This window comes from Nannospalax galili, unplaced genomic scaffold, assembly GCF_000622305.1.
Source record: "Nannospalax galili isolate Female #2095 unplaced genomic scaffold, S.galili_v1.0 scaffold716, whole genome shotgun sequence".
Classification (NCBI taxonomy): Eukaryota; Metazoa; Chordata; class Mammalia; order Rodentia; family Spalacidae; genus Nannospalax; species Nannospalax galili.
Genome location: NW_008339517.1, coordinates 2,499,898 through 2,510,471, shown reverse-complemented (window position 1 = coordinate 2,510,471; position 10,574 = coordinate 2,499,898).

The following is a 10,574-nucleotide window of genomic DNA, read 5'->3' as shown; positions in this document are numbered from 1 at the left end:
CCTACTTTTTATATATATAGAGATAGATAGATGATAGATAGATAGATAGATAGATAGATAGATAGATAGATAGATAGATAGATAGCTATGCACTCAAAACACACATAAAATAAAATCTTTCTTTTTAAGAAGGACAACATAACATTCTTTAAGTAGTGAGAGAAAGAAAGACAATGCAAGGGAATGTGAAAAAAGTTTTAATATTTCATAGAAAGTGTATCACTGGCAACTTGAATTCATCAGTTCCAAGTCTGGGCTTACACAGGTGACTAACAGCAAAGGTTTCCTTGTAAGTACAAATGGGATGCCATCTGGCACCTTACTGTAGGATCAGGAACCCTTAGTGCTTAATGATTGCTTGAGTGTTGCTTTAATACCTTGTTCTTCTAAATTTTGCTGGATGAAATACTGGAATGAAGTTGGCCAGACAGTTAAACCATCTTGTACAGAGAGATGAGTGTGGATTTCTCCATTTGTTTCAGCCAAATGTTCCCATTTAAAAAAAAATCAAATTTTGGATAGTGCAAAGGCTTACTAAGAACAACCAAGGTTGACCATCCCTAAAAACCTTAAAACAGGACAAGGGTAGAAGGAAGAAGAGATTTCTGAGTTATTAAAGAGCGTGATACACACTAAAAAGAAACATTCATTTCCTTAAGCAGGTACTGAACCCAGCCAGAAAGGATGCTAGGCATTTAGAATATAGTAGGAATTTCATGGAGGTTGATATGTGAGGAATAAAATGAAGTGAGCTGGTATCTAGAAACAGAGAAGAGCTCTAATGAAGGGGGAAGAAGGGGACCCCTGAAAGCTTCACGATGTAGGTAAATGACAGAACTTTTCAGAATTTGTCTTAAATCTCTCAACTACAGAATTCAAGGGAAGCTTCAGTATCAGTGTGGCAGGTGGTGAAGATACTGCATCAACATCCATAAAACCCTGCCACAGTTGTGAGGCTGTCACTGTCTGTGGAAGACGCTGTAATACAGAGCAGCTTTGAGGACTGTTGCATTTTGCTTTATTTTCCCAGCTCAGTGTTCTTTGGTTTCCTTAATCTCACTGAGTTATTATTTTCTTCTCTGTGTAATAAAGGCATTATTTACCATCTCAAGTTTTCTGAGATATATGCTGAATACATATATAATCACTTAAACAGCTGTTACTTCAAATGACAGGATAACATCTTAAAACTAGAAGTAAAACAGAATAAATATCTATTTTTCTTCCCTCTGTGTTAATCCCTTAAATTGTGTCATTTAACCTCCTGGTATTAAATAACATTAATATACTGGCTGTTCTTTAGAATTTCAGATTAAATATTCAACTTTCCATATGAAATTTCATCGTGGGTACTAAAAATCAGCTTAAAATTAGTATATTCCTCATAATTAATAAATGCAAATACATACTTTTTTCTACAACCTCGTATTTACTTCTAAGTGCAAGTTGAATTATTGAAAAACTAGAGGATGTTAGAACTAAATGTGGTCAAGATGATTAAGTGTGGGTTTGCTAACTGGCACTATTAACAGTCTCTCAGCTCAAAGAAACAGAGGTAGGGCCACTGTGTTTCTCGGTGATTACATTTTTTTTTTCTGTTCATAAAGTATTTTTAAATTTTGTTTTATTGAATTTTTGTGTGTTTTATACAGAACATCTTAAACAATCTTTATCATCTTTATAGCCCCATATCCACCGGCAAACCCCCCCTCCGACATAAACACTGGAGCCCATATACTCTGTTATCCATGCTAAGGCCCACTGTGTCATCAGTGTTCCTGGGATGATTACATTTCAAAGGATGACTCTCAGGTTCTTTGGAAAAGACATTCGAGGGTTGTAAACCTAGTGAGTGACCAGCGAAACATTATAGAGACAGTTTTACAAAGTAAATGTTCCAAGGAAAGGTATGCCAGGGACTTGTTATTAGGAAACAAACTATGATTTAATCCTTCAGTGGAGATTTTTAAGGCCATTTTGGTGACCAGGCAAAAATCTTGATGTCACATGTGATGCAATGTAACAGTTCCTCACTGCAACATGAGACTAATAAGTACAGATGCTATACAGGCCGTCATTAATGATGTCCACCAACTACCTCTAGCTTTCACCTTTTTACTTCATGTTTCCCTTAGAAACATGTGGATGTATGTGAAATAGTACGTGGAGTCTTAACCAGTATTTTGTGGAACCATGTGACACATGCCACTGCTGAGCTGGAGGCTATAAATAATGGTACATTAGCGCCTGCTAAGGCAAACTAACCTTTGAAATGGGGCTATGTAACCTGATCTCTAGAGTGGGGAGAGGAGAAGGTCACTCTAAGTTAATCCACAATGAGCTATAGAATGAAAAGAAATAAACTTTTAGGTTTAGAATTCACTACTGTTGGGGTATTGTGTGTTATTTTACATACCTCAGAATCTTTTGTCTTCTCTAAGCATCCTCACTGACTTCAATAAGAAAAAAAGACAAACAGAAAATTAAATCTTCATGAGTGCCAACTTATTCACCAAAACCAAGTAATAACAGAGGACTAGGCCCCAAAGCATGAAAAAAATTATGCACAAGGAGAGTGGAGTGGACTCCAGATGTGTGCTTGAAACACTGGTCTCTTCTATTATTAAAAAGCATTTATTTTGCCTTGTTCATTTTTTGATAGAAATATGAGCCATCAATTTTTCTTTATTTCAAGATCCTATAGATTTTCTACAAATCCATAGCAATGAAAACATTTATATTTCATTATCACAAATTCCACAGGGAGCTCTTTCAATTTTTTTATACTCCTTCTCAATTTCATTACATAATTAAAATGGGGACCTTGCCTTGGGGAACTAATAAAATATGTGAGGATATACCTGTGTCAGGTAAATATTTGGAATATTTTGGATGACATTCTCTTCCTCCTAAAAATATACTTAATGACCTGACATAGACAATTACCTAAACTTCTGCATTAATACAGTTAGAATGGTAATTATATTTTAATTAAAATGCCAAAGTGATTGAAAAGGTAAAAATAAGCTATTTACTGTGTGGAGTATAAACAATGAAATAAATATGAAGAGGGTTTAAATCTTTATAATGTTTTTTTTTTAATCCTGGTAATGCTGAAAAAGTGATATTGAGAGCAATTATTATTTTTTTCCAAAACACAGTAATACATAAATAGAAGCAAATTAAATCTACCACTCAGCAAATTTCATTTGCCATGGAGAGATTAATATAAAAAGGGCCTCTGAATTTTTATCAGAGCAGAAAACTTAATAGGATATTTCAAAAATTCAGCTGTGCCTGGCTTGAGGATAGATAATGGAATTTTGCAGCTTAAATCTTGAGGTCACTATTTCAAAAATGCCCCAAGTTGGCAGTAAGTAAAAGGCATTGCTATCTGATGGCACTGCAATGCCTATGTGAAATGAATTATTGGTTTCACTCTGATGGATACCAGATAGGGATCTAATACCATCTGAACAACTGGAGCTAATTGGCCCAATTGCTGGTATTTCAAGGAGGCATCCAACAGTTGAAAATCGAATTACATTCCCACTCTCTGCTTAGCTGCTTTCCCACAGTGGGCATGACAGTTGTGAAGTTTATCTGGGCCTATCTTGAGCTTTGATGTAAATAAATCAAAGATTAGTTCTGGCAGCTGATGCTTTCACCCCACAGGCCCTGACAATCTGGTGTATTACATTGGGGGATAATGCACCTTGTCCCCTGTTTGCCTGGAAGGAAGACTATGTTAAATGAAAGAGTGGTGTTAATGGGTCCTGAGCTCCGTGGATATGGGACTTGCTGTAGGTCAGAGGAAGCCAGGAAAGGCTGATTTCATTGCCCGCTGTCCTATGACCCAGTTGGCACAAAATTGACTCCTAGAATTTAAGATTGGAGAAATTAGTTAGATTGATGTTTGAGTTAAGGGCAAATAACATAGTAACCATTATACACTGCTCAGGATAAAACTATGGATATAGAGCAGCTGGTATGTGTCTGGATTTGCATTGAGTAACTTTGCCTTGAGCATATATCCTGATCTACTAAAGCCTCAACTCTTCAAACACTTCATACCTTGTTCTGAGATTAATAAAGACAGTGAGTATATGAAGAGTTTGGAGCCAATTAAACACATAACAATATAGGTTTTATTTTTGATTTTTTCTTAAAATTAGCAAATAGCCGTTATTATTATGGTTAGCTTCAGCTGTGTACAATTATCTCCAAGTCTTCTTATGAGGATCAGCTATTAGAAGTTGTAAACTTTCTGAAATCCTATTGCAAATTTAAGAGTTAGCAATTATTGGTACTTGTATAACTTATTTTTTCAGTGTTATCAAATGTGCTTTCTTTACAAAATAAAATGCATTAAGGAATTACTAGTTAATGGCATCTGGGATTGATTCACAGTCTGAGTTTATGTTAAAGGTGAATCAAATAGTAAGCAGAATACAAAGGTTTTGTGGGAATATTGGTGGAGTGGGGGGTACAGGACCTATCACTGCCTCAAGCAAATTCCCTTGAGTGCTAGGTTAGAATTCAAGTCTCCATGAATTCTTTGTACATGCTATTTATTGGAGCTGGTAGGTATTAAATTATTTCATCAAGCAGTCCTGTAACTTTGCAGCTCCCTGGTGGGTCTTCTAATCTCAGATTATGTTCACCCATCGAGCCATGATTGCTGGAAGCGTTATTACTATTTCTCATTACGCTGTCTCCTGAGTCCTCTTCTATCCCTTTGTTAAAATTGCTCCACTGAGGATATTTTCTAATTCAGATTTAATTTCCTTTCTGACTTCCCACTATGATGCCATAAGGTTCCAGGTTCCTATAGATCATTTAAAAAGTCTAAAGATAAAAAAATATGTAGGTCCGGTATGATTTATTTCTTACCTTGGGAAAATTGCTTCTATTTTTTTTCTTTATATTCATCCAATTCAGAAAAGTTCAGGATTCTATCCTGAAGATGCTAAACATGTATATGTACATGTGAGTGTGTGTATGTGGGTGTGAGTGTGTGCATAATATCTGATAGGAAATAATTAACTGTCTTGAGCAAAAATCACACTATCTTTTGAATGAGGCGGCATTAAAATTTATAAGCATTTATTTATCCAATGTGTTGAACCCCAGCATTTACTTCATTTGTCTTCTTCAGCCCTCTATTCACTATTGGCCTGTAATTTTTTTCATCTTATTGATTGACCTTCTTAATATATAGACATTTGCTGTGCAGTGTGGATGTGAATTATACATGAAAGACCAGAAACAATATATCAGAAGTACCCTTTGCACAGAGTGACAGATACATTGTGTTTTCTTTGGGTGCATGCAAGAGTTGAGCTCCCTGCCTCCTGTCTTATGTCTAAAAGAGCTCTCCCAGTATCTCTTATCAAAAATTATTCTGATCTTCTGAATATTCCTAACCTTGCCAGTAAATGGGATGTCCTGATCAGAGGAAACACCTAATTTCTCCTATTCATCTGTCTACCAGATTTCTTCATCTTATTGATTTTCCAGTTGACTGAGCTCAAAAGACCACATTGTTCAAATCCAAAATCAGAACACTTGTAGCTGCTTATTTTCTTTCTTTGTTTAAAAGAATATAAGAATCCTGGAATTTCCAAAACATTCTATGAGTGATGTCATCAGTGACTGAAGACAATAACAGGAACATTACCTGATTACTTTGGGTGAACTCCTATAACAAGTTTTCCCAGAATGTGGAGTTCCTCTGTCACATCCTTACTATAGAGGAAACCAAAGTAACACATAAAATCTCAGAGATTGTTCATGAAAGATCACGTCTGATTATACTCTTCAGGAGCACTGGACCATCTCTGTTTTCCACCACAGTAAATTTCCTGGCTAAATCCTTTCTTCACACTGAGCATGAACCCAACAAATATTTTCTGAAGAAAAGAGAGGAGAGGACCCACAGCCACCAAATCATTCACCAACTTGCTAAAACCTGTGAATCAGAGAAGAGAAAAACCACAAAATTTCTAGGGACACAAGCAAAAAGATTCAGACTCCTGTGAGCCTGTCTCATAAGATCAGGAATATCCTATGTCAAGAAGAAAGTTGTTGGACTGTTGGACTCCCATAATACTTAGCCTTAAAATAAATGTCTGTCTGTGTTATTACCCCTTCCTAGTAACTAGTTTTACAAATTGAAAATTCTACCTTCTCCCACATCTCCTGGAAAAGAAAAAAACACTGACTAAAACATGTTCTCAAACTCTCCATGTGGTTTATGTTTGTTATATACTTCCTATGTGCCAGGTATGACATGAAAAATTGAGCATTAGATAATTCATAGACTCCTATTAAGAAATTATAATATGCCTAATATTAACCATTTTCCCACTAAAATGAGTTTTTTTTTTTTTTTTACTGAAAAGTTTATTAAACATCTACTGTGAGTCTGTAAATGTTACCAAAATGAAGAATAAATTGTCTCTTCTTTCAGGGTAGTCCCAGTTTTGGAGACAATTATATACACTCATATATAATATATAATAGGAAAGTGGCATACTTGCATGGTCATAGCACAATGCTTAACACAGAAGTCTTATTTCAGGTGACCCTGACTCCAGACTTTGTTCTCTCATCATGTAGCTGTATGTCTTTGGAAAACTTCTTTTTTTGCTTTGAAGAATTATTATTTTTAAATTAAATTTTTTTTAATTTAGTAACCACATGATTGGAAGAAGCATTTCATTTCAGCTTTAACATATTCAATAACACATTCTAGAGCAAGGATACATCTCTTTCAAAAGCGGCAGTAAATTTTTAGGTTCACAGTTTAATTAATATAGTTACACAATACTGAACTCAGTATAAACCCTGTAAAACATAAAACTGAACGAGTTTTTACCCTTTGAGAAGATCTCCATTTCATTTCAAAATATGCTGTTTTCTAAATTTTAATGCTACTATCACTTAGATGTTTGCACATGTTTCTTTAATCTCTATGTGTCTGATGATTACTAGTCACAGTCAGCTACACTCAGATCCTTAGTACTTGAGTATTGATATAAAGTCATCAGGTAGATTTCATTGGTAATGTTTATCACCTCTAGTATTTAACATGAAGTAAATTTTTATGTTTCCTCCTCAAATATGTCTTTTTTTTAAATTTGTTGGGTTTTTTTCTGCATATCATACACACAAAACATCCCATTTAAGAAGTTCTTTCTAATTATCTGCATATGGTTCATGAAGAAGATGATGGTATTTATTATTAAGCCTTTATTGTGAAGAATAAATATAAATAATGTATGTAAATCACTAGTATATTAATGTTTGATAATTAAATGGTCCCCATGTTTTTTACCAAGAGGGTTGTACTGTCATAGGATTAATAATTTACTTACTAATGATTAGAATGGCTCTCATGAAGAAGATGCATCTCAGATGACTACTAAGGGCGATTAGAATCTGTCCCTGCATTATAGCCAAGGATATCAAATCCTGACAAAATGACTTGACATTGACTATAAGAGTAAGACTGAATTTCCTGTAAGACATTCACCTCTGAACTGCAAAAATGGACATACACATTTCCTGTTGACCATAACAAAATCCGTATTCCGAAACAGAAGAAGGATTATATAGTTTGGACAATTGATCATACCAGGATGTATTGTCAGTTTGACTTTTAAGATTTGCCAGGTATTAGAAGAGATTATTTATAGAAAGCAGATGGCTTTTTGTCATTTAACTCACTGAAATTTACTTAGCATGAGGAAGAGAGAAATCAAGCTGGCTCCATGATAAAAGCTCTTTAAATACATTAGCTCCTTGAGTGGACTGCAGAGGGACAAATAGAACACTGCTTTTAAAATGAATTAGGCTTCTTTTATGTTTTAGAAGAGATAAGACCAGAGTCCTCAGCAGTGAATGATAACAGGAGTAGAAGCAATTTCAGAATTTGCCTTATCAAATACTGAAACCTTTTTCATCCCATTGAGCACAGTGCTGCCTCTCTTATAAGGTGCCACCAGTGCGCTCCTACAGTGCATCAAGACAGAACAACAGTACTGTTCCAGACTTCAAACCCCACTATCATTCCATTCCTGTTCTCAAATCTCTGCATTTTTATACAATTATTTTTTACTAATTTCATGCAAAGGGACGATTGTTCATCTTCTGGGTTTTTTTCTGGCATTATAAGGCACATTTTGCTGCCCTGTACATTGAAATCTTCTGCATCCTTTTAAAAGCTAACCCAAAGTGTTCATCTGCATACTATGTCTTCTTAAACTTCATCATGACACACAAGGTCACATCAGTGCATCTTTGATTATGTCAGTTTCGGTCTCTACTCTTGACCTCCCAGTCATTCCTCTTTTCCTCCTAATCATCCCTTACCAAATTAGCTCTGGTCAAGAGAGAGAAACTGCAAATTTTGAGCCAGTGCTTTGGAGTTCTTTCTGCAATTCCTTATTATATGGCTAAAAACTCTTAGAGGAGTTAGTTTTTCTGTAACTGTCTAATCTATAAATAATCCTGTCTAACTCAGGAAACTGTTGTAATAAAAAGATAAAATAACTGGATATAATGCTTGCAAATGCAGTTATCTCTAAGGGAGGTGTTTTAATTCAGCACACACTATAAAAACCTACCTAGGGCTAGAGAGATAGGTAAGAGCACTGGTTGCTCTTGCAGAGGACCCAAGTTTGGTACCCAGCACCCACATGGTAGCTAACAACTGTCAATAACTCCAGTTTCAGTGAATCCAATACCCTCTTCTAGCTTCTGTGGACACTGCACACACAGGTTAACCTACATGCATGCAAGCAAAGTCCTCATACGCATAAAATAAGAATAAACAAATATAAATTTTAATAGACAAAATTTTTAAAAATTATCTATTTCCTACCACTCCTAGATACCAGAGAAAACCCATGAATGCATGAAAGCATGCCTGAAGGAGCTCCCTGTCTAGATTGAGCAGAGAATAGAGCATCATTGTTTTAGGATAGAAGCTCTTGACTTGGTATCAGAATAAAAAGGGTAAAGAACAGCATTTTGAATCTTTTAATATACAGTTGTTGAGCACATCTCTGGGCAAAGGAAGGTATTTATGTCTCTGTCTGTTTGTACTTGAGATGGCCTTGCCTTACTTGCTTGGAAGCTTGACCTGAACTGTGAGAAATCTTAGCATTATCAATTCATTGATCTCTGGTAGTGACATAGGATGGGGGAAAGTAAATTGCCTTGTGTGTTTGCCTGTGATTGATACCATGAAAATTAAGATGCCCAGAGCATGGTCATTTTCATGAAAATCATGGTATTTATATTAGAAGAAGGCATCAAATTCTTATAGGGTAGTTCACAACTTCCTAGAAGAACATGCTAGAATGAACTCATAATTCTAGCCCAGTGAACATCAGTTCTAAAGCTGTATACACAGTAATTGTTCTAGCTCTCCTGACAATAACTGAACAAACCATTGCCAGACCTGAATCACATTATTTTTATTTCTCTCCTTTGCCAAATCTACTGCATTAGTCAACTTCCTCTTGCAGGTTTTGATTCATAGTACACATTCCACAAGGGTCTCCATCGGATCTCAGAATCTGTCAATTTAGGTAGAAGCTGCCTTGTCAGACTTTAATTTAAATACAGTAAGATAAAGGTCTTTGTTTCATACATAATGAACTTTTCCAAGCACACTCCTACTTACACAGCATATGCATTTCTGTAGTGGTATTCAATTCTAAAGGAACAAAAAAGCATACCCACAACTTTAGCTCATTTTTTTTTTCAAATTATAAGATGCCATGAAGGGTCTTACAAGAATGCCCAGCTATGTTCATTGTTGTTATTTGACTTTTGGAAATCCAGTATTCCATTTTATGGTGTCCTGCTTCTAAAAGCTCTTTAAAAATGATAGTGGTGCATCATGGAGATGACTCAGCAGGTAAAGGTACCTGAGTCCAAGCTAGAGGAGCTAAATTTGATCCCATATGGTAGAAGAGAGAGACCTTTACTTGTGTACCATGGATTAAAGTGTGCATTCACATGTGCATGCACACATATACACAGACACACAAACACTAAATAATGTTTTTAAAAAGACGGAACTGGGGGCTAGAGAGATGGCTCAGCGGTTAAGAACACTAGCTGTTTTTGCAGACCCGGGTTTGAAACCCAACATCCACATGGCAGCTAACAATTGTCCGTAACTCCAGTTCCAGGGGATCCAACAGCCTCTTCTGTCCTCTACGGGGATTGCTCAACATGGGTGCACTTACCTATATGCAGGCAATACACACATACACATAAAACATAAAAATAATAAAAAAATTTAAGATGTATTAAAAAGATGAGACTGGAGACATCACTATAAATACAGTAAGTACAACTGGAGTATAAAATTAAAATTTTTAATGTCATGTCATATGTATTTTATCACAATTAAATCATGCTAACAAAGACAGCAGAGTTCAAATATCGAGCTATCAAGCCTGGAGAAAACATCGAATATTGGGTCATTTGTAGGTTGTCTAAGACTAGGGATTTTTCATGTTTTTAGAGTGAGAGACTTGCAAATGAAATCAGAA